The 20,918-nt window shown below is 41.4% G+C and overlaps 1 protein-coding gene and 1 non-coding gene across 5 annotated transcripts in view; both read left to right on the top strand.

The window, feature by feature from the left end:
• LOC131257007 (homogentisate phytyltransferase 1, chloroplastic-like) overlaps window positions 1–20,918 on the top strand; it is a 74,173-nt gene that overhangs the window by 25,582 nt on the left and 27,673 nt on the right. The gene's annotated exons all lie outside the window — the stretch shown is intronic.
• LOC131257094 (small nucleolar RNA R71) lies at window positions 8,891–8,997 on the top strand. Its single transcript, XR_009177114.1, has one exon. It is a non-coding gene; the product is annotated as a small nucleolar RNA R71 (small nucleolar RNA).

The raw sequence follows: 20,918 nt of genomic DNA on the forward strand, positions 1-20,918 counted from the left end.
CGTTTCATTGAGGGCTTCTCCCGTATTACAGCCCCGTTGACCAGGTTGACTAGGAAGGGCGCAGAGTTTCTTTAGAGTGACTCCTGTGAGCAAGCATTTGTGGAGCTGAAGGACTATCTGACGTCCGCTCCTGTCCTCACTATTCCCTCTGGGAGTGATGAATTTGTTGTATTTACTGATGCTTCGCGTATTAGATTGGGTGCTGTCCTAATGCAGCACCGCAAACCTGTAGCATTTGCGTCTCATCAGCTCAAGGTTCATGAGCTGAACTACCCCACGCACGATTTGGAGCTGGCAGCAGTCGTCTTCGCACTGAAGATGTGGAGTCACTATCTCTATGGGGTTAGGTTCGAGCTCTTCTCTGACCATAAGAGCTTGAAGTATCTATTTTCTCAATCTGAGCTGAACATGAGGCAGAGACGCTGGATGGAGCTTCTAAAGGATTATGATTTCGACCTCCAGTACCACCCATGCAAGGCGAATGTGGTGGCGGATGCCCTCAGCCATAAGGCCTGGTGGCACATATGATGATTCAGGAGTGGAGGATGCTCGATGATATAGCAGAGTACGACTTTGATTTTGTTCTGCAGTCTTCTATCGTTTAGCTATCGAGCCTGTCGATTCAACCCTCTTTTGTCGCAAGGGTGATCGAGGCTCAACAGACAGATGAGTCATTACAGGATTATCGAGCAGAGGTAGCATCTGAGAGTCAGACAGATTAGCAGATTGGTTTTGATGGTGGACTTCGCTTCATAGGACGATTATGTGTTCCAGATATTCCCGAGTTACGCAGAGATCTTATGACCGAGGCACATCGATCGTGGTTTTCTATCCACCCTGGCTCGACGAAGATGTATCGTGATATGAGGAGACAGTATTTTTGGACGGGGATGAAGCGCCAGATCGCCAGTTTTGTGGCCGAGTGTGACACATGTCAGCGTGTCAAGGCCGATCATCAGAGACCCCTGGTCTATTACAGCCGTTGAGCGTCCTGATGTGGAAGTGGGAGCACGTATGTACAGATTTTATTATGGGTTTGCCGAGGACTCAGCGCGGTCATGACGTCATCTGGGTTGTCATGGACCGTCTGACGAAGTCGACACATTTCCTTGCGATTCGTGCGACTTGGCCTTTGGATCGGCTTACGAGGTTATTCATTGAGGAGATTGTGAGACTGCACGGCGTTCCAATCTCGATCGTTTCTAACCGAGACCCAAGGTTCACGTCTCAATTCTAAAGGAGCTTTCAGAGAGCTATGGGCACTGATTTGTAGCTCAGCACTGCGTACCATCCGCAGACCGATGGCCAGACCGAGAGGGTCAACCAGATCCTTGAGGATATGCTTCGGGCCTGTGTGATTGACTTCGGGGGTAGCTGGGATGAGCATCTGCGATTGGCTGAGTTCGTATACAACAACAGCTATCAGGCGACCATTGGCATGGCTCATTTTGAGGCATTGTATGGCAGACCGTGCAGATCTCCGAGTTGTTGGACCGAGGTCGGAAAGCGGCGTCTCCTAGGTCCCGAGCTTGTGCAGGAGACCTCAGAGGTTATTGATATCATCAGGCAGAGGATGTGCACAGCTCAGAGCCGGCAGAAGAGTTTTGCTGACCGCCTGCGTCGTCCTTTGGAGTTTGATGTAGGGGACCATGTGTATCTCAAGGTCTCGCCCATGAAGGGCGTAGTTCGATTTAGAGCGAAGGGCAAGCTTGCCCCGAGATTCATAGGACCTTTCGAGATCACTGAGCGCATTGGCGCTGTGGCCTATCGGCTTGCCTTACCATCTCAGTTGTATGGCGTCCACAACGTTTTCCACATCTCTATGTTGAGGAAGTGTGGGTCAGACATCGTTTCTGTTATTGATTGGCAACCATTGGAGGTTCGTGAGGACGCTTCTTACATTGAGCAGCTAGTTCGTATCCTTGATGGGAAGGAGCAGGTCCTCCAAATCAAGGTCATCCCCTTGGTGAAGGTTGAGTGGGGTCACCATTCTGTTAATGAGGCATCATGGGAGCGCAAGGCCGAGATTCGTGAGCATTATCCCCATCTCTTTGATAATTGATCATATGTTGTATCTTGTATGCTGTCTTCGATTTGATATGACGATGCCTTGCTTCTTCTTCTATTATGAGTTATGTTTTCTTGCGATGATTGTGTGAATTTTGAGGACGAAATTTTTATTTGGAGGGGAGAGCTGTGAGACCCGTATCCTAGTTCGTATTGTTCCGTATGCTTCCGTGATCCTACCGGTCAAATTTCGGCAACCTTTGCACCATATCCAACGATTGCACGTGATCCTAAGCTGAGTCCTACTTGCCAAAGTCAGCTCGAACCGAAACCTATATCTTGGCGACTGCGTCGTCGCCGCGGTTCCAATGCCGTGACTCGCGCGTCGACCCGATACCCAGGCTAGAAGATGTCGATTTACGTTTATTCCGAAGAAACGTCGCGCGTTGCGAATCTCGAGAGAATCTTTACAATAAGTCCCATCAATCAACCATAAATGCATCCCTTATCCAAGTACAACCACCCCACTCCTCCTTTTCCCATAAGTCAAACCTCTCTCTCCCTCACCATCCCTTTTTTGCCAATTTTTCAAACTAACCCATACCTCATTAATTACAACCACCACCTCACCCATCCATATCACTCCCATCATCTCACCCTCTCTCTCATTTCTCAAATCTCCCAAGCAACAAAAATTTCACACGTCCAACCCCTCTCTCCCAAACCACAAGTGCGGTCCACCTTCTCATCTTCCATCTACACCCTCTCATCTTTCATCCACACCCTCTCATCTTTCATCCACATCATCAAAAGTCCATCAACCTCCATCAAAAGGCAAGCTAAGGAGCATTGGAGTCTAAGGGACCAAGAAGAAGGAAGATAAGGTGCGTGATCTACCGTTGCTTTCAATTTTAAGGGCCACTTGTTGTGGGACCCACCACATTTTAGGCAAAAATCCACCATCCGGTGGGAATATATATATATATATATATATATATATATATATATATATATAATATGTATATGGTATATTATACTAATATATAAATATACATATATATATAGTTGGTGGGCCACGTCCATGTGGGACCCACCACAACGCATGTGTTTATCCATACCGTCCAGCGTCACTGGACGCTAGACGGAGGAGGCTAACATGGAGTGTGTATACTGACATGGGTGTGTACTTGCAAAAGAAAAGGAAGAAAAGAGAAAGAAGAGGTGGGCCACTCATGCAGGCCCCACCTTGATGTATATATTTAATCCAAGCCATCCATTCCATTCTCGGAATTATTTTAGGCGTTGAGCCGAGGTATGAAATTAATCCGAGCATCTGGTGGGCCGTAGCATGGAAAATGGTGATCCTTACTGTTAAAAATTCACTTGATGACTGAAAATACCTCAGATATTAGACCCGTTGGGCTTGTCTTGAGCCGTACGAGCAAGTGGACGGAGTGGATTTTGTTGATATGGGCCCCACCTAAGAAAATCTGTGGAAAAACAGATTTAAAAAAAAAAAAAGCAGCAGCAACAACTGCTGCCGCTGATAGAAGGCGCAGGTAGCGCCTGCGCTGGCTGCTGACGGACGACCAGCTGGGCCTCATGGCTCCAGCTATGGGCCCCCATCATGATGCGTTTCGAACATCAACACCATGCATTTGATGGGTCCCCTCGGTCCAGGTGACCACCCCAAAAATCAGCTGTATACGGAACTTCGGTGGGCCACACCATTTAAAATCATGTGAAGACATGCCTAAACATATAAAATCAGTTGGTGGTGCCTACCTGAAATTTGGATGTGACTGAAACTTGGTCTGGACACTCAACCAGGTGGGACACGCACAATGGGTGGATTGGATTTGTGAACCACATCACGGTGGGCCCTAGTCCACGTGATCTCATGAATAGATTGGATGGCAATAAACATTACCGTGGCCCATGGTCCATGCGAATAGTTTGGATGGCAAATAAATATCACTGTGGGCCCCAGTCCAGTGGGCCCTCCTCTGGTCCACGTGACCTTATGAATAGATTGGATGATAAATAAATATTACAGTGGGCCCTATCCTGGACCATGTGACCTTATGAACAGTTGGTTGGAAAATAAACATTATGTTGGGCCCTAGGTTGCTTGGAAAATAAACATTACTATGGGCTCCGGTCTGAATGACCTTATCAATGGGATGGATGGGAAATAAAGATTATGGTAGGCCCCACATGGGACCCACTTATGTATGTATTGTAAACCATACCCTCCATTAGAGTGGGCTCCATCATGATGCATGTATTTCATCCAACTGTCCAACCATTTTGGAGATAATTTAAGGCCCATTGTTGAGGCCCATCTTGATGTATTGGTGGTCCTTGTTGAGGCCCACCTTAATATGTACATACGAGACCCATGTATGAGGCTCATTTGATGTACTGGAGGCCCATGGGTCAAGGCCTAATAGGATGTACATAAGGCCCATTGTAGTGTGATTCTACCATGTTATATGTATTGATTTTATAGTGGGTTATACCTTGGGAGCAATGATGGTTTGACGTCTACATTGAATGGGTAATGTTGGTTAAATGTTCCCATTATAACTCTCCCCAAGGCCCACTGATAGGCCCATACTTGTGGTAAGTAGGCCGTCTACGCCCATCTCCGTTATACACAGAGCCCATCTCTTTATACATGTTTAGTATAGATCCATGATTCATGATCATTCGCATTATATGTATGCCTGATGTGAGGAGTGACTGATCATAACATATGCCTTCGGGTGGACTGTTTATGGGCTCCCTGATAGGCGGAGTTACCCCATATAAGTGCATGGTACACGCAGGATTGTTGCATGACTGATAGTGTGACTCATGCACTTGCATTTGTGTGATTGTAATTACTATATGCCCTATCGACATCAGGGCCATAGCCTCCACAGACACATTGTGGATGGCAGGATTGGATGCTGAAAATATTTGGTTCTAGCATACGGGCACCATAGATGTCCTTGAGTGAAAATTTCTAAACCCGATGGTACCAGAGGATGACTCCAACGTCGAGACTGAGTGGATACACGGGCGCGCGAGGACCGTATACCAGTAGACCGCGTCTCCCACTGTATCGTGGTCTGTTGGAACGGGGTGTGACCTTACCCGCCTGAGTGAGGGGGCAATTTATAGGTTGAGTTTGACCAGCTTGAGGAATCGGTCCGCTTCGATGAGCCGGGCCCGACATTGGCAGGTGGATAGTGAGGTCTCTTCCACCCTCCCAGTTGTGAGTCTGGATAGGGGCGGCAAGCTGAGGTAGAGTGTACTTGACCCTGGTGATTATCCATACTGAGAACCGCACTGATTTGATGCTCTCGTGAGGAGCTGCATTGATATGTGGATGAGCATTGACATGCTTGACTTGCATTCTGCATCGCATGACTTTGATGTGGCCGATCGCATTCATGTTTTGCACCGCATGGCCTTAGTATGGCTGATTGCATACATGTGTCCATCAGCATGATCCCGCATTTCTCTGACCTTGCATCCTGAGTACGTTCATATTGCGCACACACTTACACCACCCTCTAAGCTTTCTATAAGCTTATGCACGATTGATGCGTGCAGGTGACGCCAGGTCGTAGCCGTAGTATAGCAGCAGCAGGAGTGTGCGGTCGAGCCTTTGGAGCTTTGTTATTCGCATTATCTTGTATTTCCCTTCAGACGTATTGTACTTAAAGTTTTTGATCATAGTGGATTTTGTGATGGTGTTCTTATGGTTATTGTTCGTGAGTTATGCTTTTGGTTATGCTCATTATAATTGAACTGATGATTTGAAATCCTCCTTGTAGCATCCCAGGATAGGAACCTGGTGTATGGGTGCCGGGAGCCGAGAATGGGATTCTACGGAGGCTGTTGGCGCCGGATTCGGTGATCGGAAATTTTGTGAGCCCGGTTTCCGAGTTCAGGGCGTGACACCTATAAAAACCAGCATGCCCTAAAAGTGATCTAATATCTCTAACAGTTCGGGGGATAAGTAAAATAGCTTTATTGTCTAGTTTTAAGCTAGCGATCTACCTCAATTCTATTTTTGGAGATAACATGACCCAAAATAAATCCTTTTGAACCATGAAATGACATTTATCCCAATTTAGGACAAGATGCTTCTCTTCACACCTAGACAAGATAAGAGATAAATTCTTAAGGCATTCCTCAAAACTACTCCCAAATACAGAGAAGTCATCCATGAAAACCTCTAGAAACTTTCCAACCATATTTGAAAAAATACTTAACATACATTATTGAAAAGTTGCTGGGGCGTTACAGAATCCAAATAGCATCCGTTTGAAAGCAAATATGCCAAATGGACAAGTGAATGTCGTTTTCTCTTAGTCTTCCAGGGCTATCTCTATTTGGTTATATCCGAAATATTCATCAAGAAAACTATAGGAGTGACCTGCTATACCCTCTTTAAAACTTGATCAATGAATGGTAGAGGGAAATGGTCCTTCCTTGTGACCCGGTTCCATTTTCTATAGTCAATGCAAACACGCCAACCTGTGGTGACACGTGTTGGTATGAGTTCATTATTAGAATTTTGCACGATAATTATTCCATATTTCTTTGAGACTACTTGAGTTGGACTCACCCAAAAACTATCGGATATTGGGTAGATGATTCACACATCCAACAATTTGATCACACATTTTTTACAACTTCCATCATGTTTGGATTGAGACGCCTTTGAGGTTGTCAATTGGTTTAGTGTCCTCATGGAGGTGGATCTGATGGGTGCATATGGAAGGGCTTATACCCTTAATATCAGAAATAATCCAGCCCAAGACTTTTTTATGGTCCCTTAGAATATTCAACAATTTAATCTCTTGATCCTTATCTAAAAATGAAAAGATCACCACAGGATAAGTTTTATTTTCACCCAAGTATACGTATTTGAGCTCATTTGGTAGTAGTTTTAAATCAAGCTTTGGAACATTGGTTAGTGATGACAGAGGTTGTGAGTCATCAATAGATAGGATTTGAGTGTGTGGTCTCCATTGGTACATACCAATGTCCTGGGTGGTAGTGCTCTCATTATCATTACAAATTTCAACAAGCATTTTTTTTAAATCAGAATTTTGTAAGTCCCCAAAGACTTAAATCAATTCCTTAGTCAGGCTAGGTTCCAATTCCTCTTCTTCTATTAAGCAATACATGAAATTCAACGCATGGATCTCATTATTGTTAATGGGCTACTTACATAGATTGAAAATATTTAGCTTTAGAGTCATGTTACAAAAAGACAAGTTCATCATTCCATTCCTGCAATTTATGATTGCAATTGAAGTTGTTAGGAATGGGCGACCTAAAATGATGGGAACTTGAGCGCTAACGTTTACACAAGGTTCAATGTCTAGTATAATAAAATCTATGGGGAAGTAGAATTTCTCCACTTGGACTAGCACGTCCTCAAAAATTTCCCTTGGTACCTTAATCGAGCGGTCAGCGAGTTGGAGTGTAATCGTGGTTGGTTTGAGCTCGCCTAACCCCATTTGTTGGTAAACCGAATAAGGTACTAAGTTGACACTTGCACCCAAATCTAGCAAAGCATGCTTAATTTGAAAATTTTCAAATAATACAAGGAATAGTGGGACTTCTCGGGTCTTTTTATTTTGGTACTACCCTTTGTTGAATGATAGCGCTCACTTTCTCAGTAAGGAAGGCCTGTTTGTGCACATTTAATTTTCTCTTTATAGTGCATAAATCTTTGAGATATTTAGCATATGATGGAATTTGTCTAATAGCATCAAGCAGAGAAATATTGACAGTAACCTTTTGGAGAACATCTAACACCTCTTGATATTTCATTGGGATAGTCGGATTCCGAAGTCTAGATGGGAACGGAACTGGAAGCTTATATGACTTAGTCTCTTTATCCTTTTGTTGTTGTGGCTCTTGAACCATAGCCAGTTCATTATTGTCTTAAGACAGTGGCTCATCCTCCGGTATTTCTACCAGTTACATTATCCTATTATCGACCTCTTTTCCACTTCTCAAGGTAATGATGGCATTAGCTTGTTCATGATGTAGCTCACTTGGATTTGAGTATCCAATGAAATGTGTGTTTCTAGGGTTTGGCACAGGTTGAGAAGGAAATGTGCCTTTTTTCCTAGCATTTAGTTGAGTCTTAATCCTAGCCACAGGCATCTTTAATTTCTGATTTGATTGGATTAGAGACTGATTCATTTGAGTTTGAGAGTTCATGAGTGCAGTCAATGTATCCTCTATAAATGATCACTTTGATGGGGGCACATATGGTGTATTGTTAGATGCTCCAAAGAAGTTATTTTGTGAAGGCATTTGAGGTGCATTGAGTGCATTAATTTGTGGTCCATTCCTCCAACTAAGATTAGGATGGTTACACCAATTTGGATTATATGTGTTTCCCATTGGTGGCATAACTGACATTTAATAGTTATTTATAGCATTTACTTGCTCATGCTCATGCGTGATAGTTTGTACAACTAGGATTATTGGACAATCCATTATGTCATAGTTTGCACCACCACAAATGCTACAAAAATTACCTAAGGAAGTGTTTGCTTTAACCATATCAACCTTCCTAATTTCCAAGGTTTCGACCTTTCTAGCCAATGCAGCGAATTTTGCATTAAGGTCGTCTTCCTCTCTTAGGACATACATCCCCGCTTTCTCTTTAGGAATGGGTCTAGTTTGGTCTGATTTAGCAGAGACATCCCATGTCTGCGTATTCTCTGCTAACATGCTTAGAAAATCCCAAGCCTCATTATGATCCTTGTCAAGAAATGTTTCACCACACATCATCTCTATGAACTGACGGGTATATATGGTGAGCTCCTTTCAGAATGCATCAATCACGTGCCATGGTTCATAACCATGATGTGGACAAGTAAGTAGAAGGTCTTTGAAGCGCTCCCAAGCTTCGAAAAATAGTTCATTCCCCTTTTGGGAGAACAACATGATTTCATGTTTAAGTGCATTTGTTTTGTGCTTGGGGAAGAATTTTTTCAAAAACTCTCTACTTAAGGCTTGCCATGTAGTAATGGTATTAGGTCTTAGAGAGTTGAGTTATGCTTTAGCCCGATCATTTAGAGAAAATGAGAATAACCTAAGCTTAAGTGCATCCCTATTGCCATTATTTACTTGTAATGTTACAATTACTTCCTCAAAGTCCTTGAGGTGCAAGTAGGGGCTTTCAGAATCCAAGTCATGAAATTTTAGAATCAATTGAATCACACCTTGTTTAAAATCAATGTTCCCTATGTGAGCTAGGAACACTATACAAGATGGTAAAGTTGATCTCTTAAGGTGTAGACGTTCATGTAAAGTCTGTGGTTGGTTTAACACATTCCTATGAACTTCATTTTCATCCTCAAGAGGAGGATTTGGTTGATTTTCTCTGTTTTGATTTATAGTTGGATCTAACAGATTTGGATTTGGATTATCAATTGGGTCTGCCATGGAATCCAAGTGATATTGAGTGCCTTTTCTAAGTAAATGATCAAGGCCTGGAACTAGTCCGCCTTTGGACGAGAGTCAATTGTTTTGATCCCTACTTCAATGGGACATAAAACATCCATACCACACAATAAATACCACTAATTCAAATAGCAAGTATGATACTTAAAATAAAAACAAAAACTTAACCAACAGCCTAGGCGGCAGGGCCGGCCATGAGGGTTCAATCCACAAAGCAAAATAAATCAACAACCCAAGCGGCAGGGCCAACCATGAGGATTCAATCTACAAAGCAAAAATAAATCAACAACCTAGGTGGTAGGGCCGACTATAAGGGTTCAATCCATAAAGCAAAATAAATTAATGTAATGCCCCGAAAATCAGCACCCGAGTACATAGACTCCGGTCCCGAGTTCCTAGGTGTTAACTTAATAAAATGCACATGTGTCTTCATTCTAATTCACATTAAGTCCGCGCACAAATGATTAGAGTTGCGCAATTCAATTTAGCGGAACCAAAGCAAGGTAAAGATAACAAAAGATTCAGAAATATAGGGCAGAGAGTCAAAAATACAATTCCAGTAGTGATGATCGCCTAAAATAAGGATTATACAAACCACAATATACATACCCAAGATTATTAAAGTGTAAAGCTTCAGTTTACGCTCAATTCTCCAAAACATAACGGCATTGACACAACCTAATATAAGCCTACCAATCTAAGGTCTCACTAGTACTTGCATCAATGATACGCCTGGTTGGTGTTTTAAAACACTGTCCCAAGTAGGAGTAGTAGCTAACTTAGTGGTTTCATTAGTTCTAAGTTACACATGTTATCGACACAATCAACGCAGTTAATGATAAACAAGAAACAAACAATTCCTAAATACTCTTGTTAAATGTGCATACGAAGATATGACATAATGCATGCCCTTTCCAAACAATCCCTCACACGCGACTCTGACCACCTGTTTCGTAAATGACAACACTTCCTCATCACGCGACAGCTACGCTTGTTCGCTACATTCTAAGCTAATGCAATGTGGTGAATGATCATGTTAGCCGAGTAATTATTGAGTTCAATTCATCCAGCATATTGGTGAAGCTAGGATACCGATGTTATATCATGAGTCTTTATCCAGATCACGTGACTTGTTGCCGCATGTAGTGGCTCCTTACCAGTGTCCCTTGATCCAAATTTAGGTATCACTCGTTTATATCACAAATTAATAATTCCAAAAATACGGTATGATTCCTAAATATATGAGGATCAACCCGGTATGAATCGTCACCCAATTCCGAGTATGATCACTCAGTTCCGAGGTGCGGGCTTGTCACATAAAACCAAAAACACATAAAGGAAAGGGCTCGTCACTTAATTCCATTCACGCCCAGGTCTTTCGAATGATACTCTAGCAGGAAATCATCGGCTGGGTAATTTGACAGGGGTCATTTGAACAATGGTCTATCACCTTCATCAGTGCTCACTGGTAACTATGGGGAGTCTCGTCACCTCAGCATAGGCTGACAGCTCGGACACGGTGTTCCATACCACCATGCCCGACTCATGAGTCTTAATTGCTTACTGGTCACTACGAGGAGGCTTGTCACCCCAGCGTAAGCCGACAACTCGGACACAGTGTCCCACACCACCATGCCTGGCTCATGAGTCTTAGTGGGATCATATCGCACTAACGGTTATGAATGGACACATTCATTGGGAACGGGATATCTTAGATTCCATTTAATCATGTCATACATTATGAACATACAGGATCAGTCGGCTAATGGACTAATTTGATTGACCTGGGAGAACCACGACACAACCAGCATTGGGTGCAAATAGCCCATGTAGTCCACCTACTATTGGTCATCCGTATTCAATCCGGGTCGATTGAACAAGCCTAGGATGGCCACCTTAACTCGGGCCACCCCTTGGTTTGAGCAATTTAACTACTAACCCAACATTGTAAGCAACCTAAGCATCATTACAAACTTAGCAATTCGTCATGTTGTAAACATAAATTCAACGAAACAACCACATAGGCATTTCATCGAACATGTAAGCATACATAGGATACTGCGTTCACTAAGGCATTAAATTAAACATGCTAGCATACATAAAGTAATACAATCACTTAAGTATTAAATCAAGCACATGAGCATCGAAAAGCAATACATTCCACCATTTAAGCATTTCATTAAACACGTGAGCATCCATATTCAACAAATAGCATATATTATAGATAAATCAAAACATTTACATATTAGCATGTAAAAATTCATCTCTAAGGATCTAATCATTAACTGAGACCCTCAAAGGTCGATAAATGATAACCTAGAGATAATGATCCGCACCTTAAGAATAAATATCTGATTTTGATCTCCTAGGGTTAGGAATTTGGGAAAAATCACAAATTCCTATATAATCACCAAGAACTATATGAGATTCATGCAATTCATTTTAGAAAAACCTAGGTTAGAAAGTAGGATTTGTTTCTTACCTCCCAATTGCGAGTGGGGTGGATTCGGCGGAGGAAAATGATCGATGCTAGGGCTTTGATTGGAGGAAAGCGATTAAGGAAAGTAGTAAAGCCTCCCCACACCTACTCTCACTCTTCTTCTCTTCTTATTTCTCTTTCTTCTTCTCTCTTTCTCTCCTTTGAAAAATGTAAATTCGTATGGAGAGATGGGGTGCCCAAAACAAGCCCTTTTATAGTGCCAGATTTAGTGTAAATGGCCCCAAGGGCTGGGTTTTTACTATACTAACCCTATGGGAGGGTTTTTCTAACCTTTAGGGCCCACTATGGGGTGTATATATTGATATATACTATAAGATAGTTAGCCCTAATGATGATTTACGTATAGACATGATGGGCCTACCATTTGGATGCACCGATCGACAAATGTGATTAGAAGTCTATTCAACGATCATCGATAGTCGATAGGGGCCACAACTATATGGATATGTATGGAGAAATATCTTTAGTTTGTATTCCGAATTTGGCCATGAACTGATGGTTCAAAAGTTACAACTTTAAGAAAGAGGAATAGAGTTATTTCATTTAAGTCTCAGATTTTCATATAAGGTATTCGCACAACTCAAGCACTCACCTTACGAGTCCAAGTTAAATGATTCAAGATGCGATCTCAGCTCGATGTCCCACGATGGACGTCAAGCCCACTAAGACGAATATATTTCTATAGCTTCAAGTTTAGTAGCCCACTAACGAGTGGTCTAGAGCTTGTTTGGATAATCGGGGTATTTTTTGAATGAATTGAGTTGTGAGATTTCTCATGTGTAATAATTAAGGTCTGGATTAGATAAGTTTGTAGTGTGGCCTATTCACAATTAGCGAAAATGTTGACTTGGTTAAAGTCAGTTTAAGCCATTGGTTTTTTGGCTAAAGGGGTAACTGATTGATTTGGTTTGTTAATTAAGATCTGACCCCTACTTATCTCGGCTTTGGGTAGATCTTTATTTAGTTACAGTTGTCTCGATTAGTCAGTGATAGGTCGACTAGATTTAGACCCTACGTGAACAAATCCCGAGGCTAAGCTTAATGTTTAAGTAATCGAGTGCATTCGTTGGCTTCCTACGGTTGATTGATCGGATTTGTGCAGTTCTTTACTGATACTACCCATGTATAAGCTCACTTTGAGTGTTAAGGACCAATAAGCGACAACATAAGTTAATTATAATGAAAAATTTCAAGGGTTTTTCAAAATCCAAAATAGTGAAAATCCAGGACGTTACAATCAACAACCCAGGCGGCATGGCCAACCATAAGGGTTTAATCTACAAAGCAAAATAAAAATAAATCAACAAAAGTAAAACTAATGCAGAAATTAAACTATACTAATCTAAAAAATAGATTCAGCGGATGATCTTTGTGATCAAACAGCAACTGTAAGACAACCATAGCACTTGGGTGATAAAATCCCAAGCATGGCAACCTTATGTCACAGTTTGTGCTTGAAAGACCCAACTGAATTTACTTTCAAAGAAAAACAGAAAATCTATAGAAATTTTGGAGAATTTAGAAGAGAACTTACCTTAGCTATCTTACATAAATCTAATCTATCTTAGTCTCCCTGGCAACGACGCCAAAAACTTGATTGTTTGCCTCCAAGTGCAAAGGTTCGTAAGTAGTATCCCGTGAATACAGGGTCGAACCCATAGTGAGATAAATTACGAGAAAGAAAAAAATCAAATGCAAAACAAACTAAGTAATAAAAAAACTAAACTGATGATTTGATTTTAGGAGTTTTGAATGGATGTAATTCAACTGAATTAAAACAACACCCAAGCTTCAAAGTTCCACACATAGGTTAATGTTTCAAAATCAAGATGACTTGGATAACACAACTAGGATCTGAGCATTATGGTCAGCCTAATCGAAAAATAAAATAGTTTAAACATTTTAAATAAATGATATAAAAGATTAAAAAATCATGGATTTGTACCATTAATATATATTCTCAAGCGCTAGTGATTTTAAGAATTTAATATCAATAAATAATGAATATCAAAGAAATATAGCAGGTTGAGAAACTCTCCATTCTAGAAAATCTAATTGACCCAGGGTAAGCCTATCCATCAATGTGGATCTCATATGATGGAAACATATGGATCTCACATGAGGATAAAAAACTAAACATAAACAAATGATAACATGCATTTACCATTCTTCTCATTATTAAAACAATCAATCATCATAACTATGAAAACAATAAACCAATGTGCTTCTCTTCTAGCTTGGGCTAGAGGGAACTTAGAGAAATATAATTAAATTATAGAAATAAAAACAACAAGAAAGAAATAAATGCAAATTGAAAAGATCTAAAAGATTTTTTTTTATAAAACTTTAATAAAATTGAAAACCCTTTAAAAATCCTAAATCTTGGACTTGAATACTTTAAATAATGCTTAGGAATGCCCTGTGAAGCCCTAATTATAAGTGGGGAACTCTAACTTTCACACCAAGTTGGAAAACTCTAAAAATTGCCTCAAATTTATGTAGTTTACTAAAATAAATTTCTCATAGCGCAGTTTTCCAAAATAGACTTCAGAGTTTCAGAATACGCTTTTCAGGATGATTTTAGGATTCTTCACTTCAAATCTTTGATTCTCTTCATTCCTCACTTGGTTTTCTTAGATCTTTAGCATGTAAATTCTTTAATCTTGGTGTCCTAAGATCCATCCCTTGCCTTGGTGATTCTTGAGCATTAAATCCATGCATTTATCATCCTTTTCAATCCAAGCTCTTAATGTAACGTCTTGAAAAAATTCATACAAAGGCTCGAGTACCACCTCAGGAAAAAATCCTTGAGGACCGTATTTTATAAAAAATTAGACGAAAATTAATTAAGTACTAAACTGAATTAATCGGTGGATTAGCTTGAACCACTATCTATACAAATGGCAAGACCCAAACCCGTCAAAATCACTAACTCAACGCTACTTAAAAACCTAGGAGAAGCCTCAAAAGTCGGTTGCTCCCGGGAGCGCATTGAAACTTAGTATCGGACCTTGACCGCACGTCAAATGTCCAATGACCGCGAAACTATAAGGTTATGATTATCTTATTGGGCTTGAATACCATTGCGAGAATCGAGCCCAGCTAGTATCCAGAAACGCACAACTTAAGCCCTGAGCAAAGTGTGTGAGAAACGTGAATACCTTTGTAAAATGCATTGAAACTTAAGTGAATTGGGCCATTGGCTTGTTGGTGAAATTGAAGATTTTAGACCATCAGTTTCTGACCGAACTTCACCCATGGATCAGGAAAATTTTCCTACACATCTGTATTCTTATGGCCCTGATCGAGCGACAACGACTGTTGATCTAACACGGGTCCTCCACAGTCGATCCGCTAATCCAATCGTACCAAAATCTTAACCTGGATTAGATCCATGGTCAGAGAACTTGCTCCATACTGTAGGTAAGTAATGGACCTCCATGCCTGAAACAGGCACGCTTTGGCTGTAACCTAAGTATACCATGGCCCTGGGGCCATTTACACTAGTACTGGGCCTATATAATGCCCTTAAACCACCCCATTCCCATTTTCTACGAATTTCTCTAACCCTAGGAGAGAGAAGAGAGAAAAGAGGAGAAAAGAGTGAGGAGAAGAGAGAGAGATAGGGAGATCGTTGCTGGGATTCACTCCCACTACTCCACGGGCTAAATCACCTCTCCCGTTTCGCTACATTATCATTTTCAACTACAATTTGGGTAAGAAATCCTAACCCTATCTTGATTTAGGAATCCAAATAGATTACTCGACGAAATAGCTAACCTATTTCAATGTTTAGGTAACCGTTGTTCTGTATTCGGGAACGTATGATTTGAACCAAGTTCGAAACGAGTATTCCGATGAAAGGTGCGGACTATAAACGTTTAGGTTATGGTTTTCAAGGCTTTCAATGTCAATAATGATTTATGTCTGACTTAATTGCTACCATATGATCTTAGTTACGATGTTTTCGATAATTATACATGTGTGAACTATGTTGAATATAAGATGCATTCCATGTGTTTGCTGAAATGTTTGAATGAGTGTGCAATCCTGATTTGTGCTTGTCATGATTTCTAATCTAAGATCCATGTATGTTATATGCTTTATAACCAATGTTGTGCAATGAATTGCTATAGTGCATGTCGTAACTAATTTAGTCTATCTATTTAGTAAGGTGTAGTTTAAGTGTTTGATAAAATGTCTGAATGAGAAGTTATTGATGAATTGTATTTAATAAGGGTATTAAGATAGGATTCTCAATTTACCTTATCCATATATGTAATTTCCTTCACGTACTCTTAATCTTGCTACCTGATTTATGAATAAAATGATATGTTCAATGTGTTGATAAAATGCTCAAATGAGTGTTGTATTTGGATTGTTCGTTAAATGCTTATATGATTATCACATATATTCACATGATACATCTGAGTAAGATTGACACTCCAACATGGTCCAGGCAATCGGTAATGATTCCTATTTGAGTGGCCAAACTAGCTTCTCCATAGTAGATATGTTCGATGAATCCGGGTCGTACAACGATTATCGACAGTGGTTAAGCTACATGGAGTGCTTGTGCACTCCATGTTGATTAAGTCGACATGCGCCCGTACCAGTTGAACTTGTCAAATAACCCGATTGGCCTATTGTGTGTTTACCATATATGGACATCACTGCTTGAATCTATGGTACCACTTACCAATGTAAAGACTCGTTTCAACCATGGTACCACGATCCGCTAAGACTCATGAGTCAGACATGATGGTATCTGACACGGTGGTTGAGTTGTCAGCCTACATTGGGGTGACGTGCCTCCCCGTGTGACCAATGAGAAACCCAAACTCGTGAGTCGAATATGGTGGTATGAGATACTATATTCGAGCCGTCGGCCTGCGCTGAGGTGACGAGTCTCCCCGTAGTGACCTCGAGTATAAACTCTCGAATTTTCCTATCCACTGCTTTCATTAGGGGTGATGCCCTACAACTTGCCTATCGTATGTGATTAACTAGGATTGACGACCCTAGATGGATTCCCTTTTGGGTCAATGATGAAAAGGGAGGTACCATAGCTTCCCGAATCTGCTGTATGAAAAAGCCTAATTAAGTACTTGGCTAACACGACCATGCACCGCATTGCATGTGCCTTGGCATGGAAGTGCACATTTAGGAAGTTTGTCATATGCAAATGGTTGACAGAGTCGCATGTGAGGGAGCTTCGTGCGAAGGCATACATCATTACAGCATACCATCCCTGCATTAACAAGAGTACTTAGGATATAATTGTTGTATTACTTTATCATTACTGCTTGACTGAATTGATAACATGTTAACCTTTACCTTATAATACCACTGAGTTGATCACTCACTCCCACTCTGGGACGGTATTTTAAAACACCAACCAGACTCTGTTGTAGATGTAGGTGTTAACGGAGTCCATGCTGCTGATTTGGATTTCATAGACGAGGAGGAGGAACTCTACTACATTCAGCTGTCAGGCATGTCTATGTAGACCTCGTGCTAATTTGACGGGATCACAAGGTTATATGGATTAGTCGGACACTTATATTTTGACATTTTGTATATTTTGGAACAAAACATGTATATATTTAGCCCGGTAATATACTCATACTCTAGAGGTTGTGAAACATGTATATACTTTATATATCTATCTCAATCTTCCGCTTACTTAATTACATTAACTCTGGAGTATGATATGTTGATTTAGTAGAATCCCTCTCATGTTTAATGCACTAATATGGATAACATTTAAACATTATTATCTATGTTGCATAAGTGATGCATTGGATCTCGGGAATCGAGTTTTGCTCAACCCTCGAAATCCAGGGCGTTACACTTAAATTCACCTTGCAACACAAACGTGAGTAGAATAGAACATTAAGCTGATTTGTGTTCATAAAACTAAGATATAAATGGGAAAAATTATGCATTATTTGAGTCTCAATAGTGATGTTCTCACCATATCCAAATATGGTTATCACAATAACGAGTGAGTTTTAGATAAGGAGGCCTCATGCCACATGAGTTTTCAGTGAGATTGATTCACCAGCTACAATGAGTATGATGATGGGTAGGTATTTATGGGCAATGGCATTGCATGTAAAGTTGTTGGAATCGATTCAATGCGCATCAGGATGTTTGATGGGGAGAAGTATACCCTTATAGATGTGAGACACGTTCTTGACATCAGGAAGAATCTTATCTCTCTTGGGGCATTAAAGTTACTTGGGTGTAAGTTTACTAGTTTTGATCAGGTCCTTAAATATTTTAAAGGGGCACTTGTAATGACAAAAGCGTAGCGGAATAGAAATCTTTACAGAAATCTTTACAGCCAAAGGGACCACCCCTCTAAAGCCCTTTTGGGTTGTTTAAACCCATTTCACACCCCTCCAACTCTATTTTCACTCCCAAACCCTTCAAAACTTCCTTTCCCTCTTAAATCCCTTCTTCCATACATTTAAAACCTTCAAATCTTCTATCTGATCCATCCTTACCACACTATTCCTCATTTTCATCTCTCCACCTTCCCTATTTCCATCTATTTGAGCACAAAAGCCCTCTTTTGTGTCTCATAACCTTCCAAACCCACAAGCCCATCTCACCCTTCAAGCTTTTTTTCAACTCAATAGCTCTTTTTGAACTAGTCACTGCTATCTTCTCCCTCTCCACACTCCTTTCCCTTATGGGAAAGAAGAGGGCGGCCTCGGATGAAGCCGGGCCTAGCCGCCCAACCCATTCAAGGAAGAAGACGGGTGTTGAGGCTAGTGCAAGTATCGAGTAAGAGAAAAGATCAACAAGGATCTCGACCCTCGGATCCCCATCGAAAGATCTCTACCGCCGAGCGCCGAACTTGGTAAGTTCCGTGACCGCAAAGTTGTATTTGAGGCTCATGTTGACGAAAAGCTCTTCGGGTTGTATCCAGTAATTGACATGCTCCTGGAAAATGGATGGGGTCCCATGTTTAAGGGAAATACTCATGCTAGTGAAGGCACCGTACGAGCCTTTTATGCCTATATACGGAACCCACTACTAGAGCATCTTCCCTTTGGGTAGGCATGAAGCCATAGTCAATGTAGATGTTATAGATGGTATCATGGGGGTTGAATGTGGACTTGTACATGCCAGCGAGAAAAACATTACTAGTGAATGAGAAAGAAATCACCGCACATATTTCCTTTGCGGCCAGCTTGAGTGGTGGAGGCGAGGAAATAGCCTTGCATCGATTATAATGACAAATGATTTCCATCTGCTCCACCACATATGTACGTATAACGTATATCCCAAGTGGAGTAACCACACGGAATGTACTCGATTCATGGTGGATTTCTTGTATAGAGCTGGTTAGGGAGACAAGCTATGCTTGCCTACTCTCGTCTTGTCTCAGATTATCGGTACTGCACGATCAATGCGGGGAGATGCCTCACTTCCTTTCGGTCGACTTATTTGTAAGATCGCCTAAAATTTCAGCTTCCGACTCCATATGGATAACCATGCCCTGATCCACATCATTAGTGACATGATACTCAACAACATGGGCATAGGCCTCAGGTAACGACAAGCAAGGCTGGATGAGTTCGGGGATGAAATAGAAGAAGAGAGTGAAGAGGAAGAAGGTAGTGAGGATGAGGAAGGTAATGATGAGGAAGGCAGTGGAGAGGAAAGCAGTGAGGAAGAAGAACAGGAAGAAGAGGAGTCCAAAGATTTAGATGAGGGACTGCCTGCTACACATAAAGACCGCTATGATCGAGCCGCCTTAGAAGCCCGTATGGCCAAGATAGAAGAAAACCAGGCCGAATTGAAGCAAAAGCTTGAAGAGAATCAGGCTTATCTGAAACAAAAATTCAAGAAGATGTCTCGCACCTTGAAGGCTCTCCTATTTTGTATGTGGGATAAGGGGGCGCCTCCGCCTTCACCAGAGTCAGCGGACTAGGCATAGGTAGCAGTCGTCTATTGTTTTGCTTTGTTTCTTGATTTTCTATGTAATATCCCTTGTCGGCTTAGTGGGATACTAGAATAGTTGGTGTTAAAACTTTTACTAGATTAGCTTATATGCATCTTCTGTCATGATTTATGTAATACTACACCTCATGTATTGTGACAATTTTTGGTTAAATGAAATGCATGAAGCTTTTTTTGAATTGAGATGTGTAGAATGTTTGGAAAGGTGGATGATATTATCCTAATCTCACACATGTTGCACCCTATGTTGTATATAGGGAATGCCTCCTAAAAACACTGGGAACATAGCACGTCTTGCACTTGACAGATCGACTGATGGGGCACCTCCCTTGAGCGATAGCCATACGGACCTCAATTTGGGCCCGGATATTGAGACTATGCCGAATTCACAGCCATCCATTGGCCCCACCAATGGGCCAACACCTTGTGCACCACTGGTTCCAGAACAGAACCGTGCGTCTTCGTTGATGCCACACATGCCTCAGGCAGCTCCTCCCCCTGATAGGTTGGAGCAGATGATGCTCCTAATGTAGCAACAACAGCAAGTTTGGGTCACTATTGCGGGGGTCATTGCCCAAAACATAAACGTGGTCCCTGCCTGCACCACCAGTGCAGCCCACTGGAACTATGAATACGAGCAGTTTATTTGAATGCTTTTAGCGCTTCCGTCCTCCTACTTTCCTAGGAACTCACCGACCCAAGGAGGCTGAGTATTGGTTAGATCGTATTTCCAAGATGTTGAAACCATTGCACTATACTGAGGCAGAGCAAGTTGAGCTGGTGCCTTATATGTTAGAGAAGGAGGCTAGTCTTTGGTGTGACAGCATCCTACGGATCGTCCCCGTAAGATACGTGTGGATGTGGGATGCATTTGAAACTCGCTTCCACGTAAAGTGCTTTTCCCTCACTTACCGTAATGAAAAGGAGGGTGAATTTTTCCGCC

The sequence above is a fragment of the Magnolia sinica genome, chromosome 9, assembly GCF_029962835.1.
Source record: "Magnolia sinica isolate HGM2019 chromosome 9, MsV1, whole genome shotgun sequence".
NCBI classification, from domain to species: domain Eukaryota; kingdom Viridiplantae; phylum Streptophyta; class Magnoliopsida; order Magnoliales; family Magnoliaceae; genus Magnolia; species Magnolia sinica.